This window comes from Condylura cristata, unplaced genomic scaffold (genome assembly GCF_000260355.1).
Source record: "Condylura cristata isolate star-nosed mole 26May11 unplaced genomic scaffold, ConCri1.0 scaffold00034, whole genome shotgun sequence".
NCBI classification, from domain to species: Eukaryota; Metazoa; Chordata; class Mammalia; order Eulipotyphla; family Talpidae; genus Condylura; species Condylura cristata.
The window spans coordinates 500107-501402 of record NW_004567135.1 but is presented as its reverse complement, the minus strand read 5'-3'; positions in this window follow the sequence as shown (position 1 = coordinate 501402).

Below are 1296 nucleotides of genomic sequence, written 5' to 3'. Positions count from 1 at the left end.
CGCCCGGCACACTCAGCCCCGCTGGGGCGGTCAGCCGAGGCCCGGCCCCAGCCTGGTTCCCACTTCTCTGGCGGCCCAGAGAGACGGGGGGCCGCAGCTGCGCCCGTGCTCCCCCACACGCTGCCCTCACAGCCTGTCCTGCTTCTCGAGGCCCCCGACGAGTTTCTGGGGCTCTCGCCGAGCGAGCCGCCAGCCCGTCTGCTGAGCCCCGAAAGTCTGCATGCTCCCCACCCCCGTAGAAAGCATCTCGCTGGCCCTCCCTGGGCGCAGCGCAGGGGACACAGCTCGCAGGCCGCCGCGCCTCAAGGCGAGGTGGGTCCCCCCCCAGGTGACCCCAGGGCGCGGCAGACCCCTCCTGCCCGCCCGCCGCCCCCTCGGCAGTGGGCTTCGCCCGTCGGTCTGTTCCGCTCCCCGCTCTGTCTCTGGGGCGCCCTCTCACCCTCCGCACCGCTGGCCTGCGCCCCAGCTCTGTGTGCGGAAACCAGCCTTCCCGCAGGGGCGAGGCGCGGGCAGGGGGTCTGAGAGCCGGCCGCGGGTCAGGGCGCCGCCTCAGCGCCGAGCAGATGCTCCTGGCAGGCAGCGGCCTCGTCTGCGCTCCGGCGGGCCAGAGCCATCTGCCGCGGGCACACGCAGACAGGAAATGTGGGCACAGCAGGGACTCTCCTGGGGCACGGACATGCTGACTGTGGTCACCATACTGCGAGGAACAGGCAAGCGCGGGCTGCGGTGCCCGGGGCGGCAGTGTCCAGGGCGGCAGTGTCCAGGGCGGCAGTGTCCAGGGGCGCTGGCAGGGGCTCCCGCAGAGGCCTGAGCAGCGGCGAGGACGCAGGAACCAGGCGAAGACCGCGGCTCCCGCTCCCCCTCGGCGCGCTGACTGCCCCCCCGCCCCCCCCGCACCCCCCCTGTCCTGCGCGCACCCCGCGGCGAGGTCACTGCGCGCGGAGCTGCGCTTCGGCGCCCTCACAGACAGGGGGTTACGGCCCCCGAAGCCGAAGCCGAGCAGCCGTCTTGCTGCGGCTCCCGGGCTCAAAGGCCGCGGCCGCCTTTCCGGGCGCTCAGCGACAGCGGCCGAGGGGGATCGCGGCGCCTGCGGAGGCCGGCGCTGCCCTCACTGGGCAGCAGGGGGCGCTGCCCACCGGCCCCTGCTCGAGGCTGGCCCGGAGGGCTCCCGCCGGCCACGCCCCCGCGGGGGGCTGGGCTGTTTCCGCGGAGGGAACCCCCGGACCTGACGGGCTTAAAGGGAAAAGCCGCGGCCGCCTCCGCCCTCGGCCCGCGCCCCTGGCCAGGAGCGCGGCC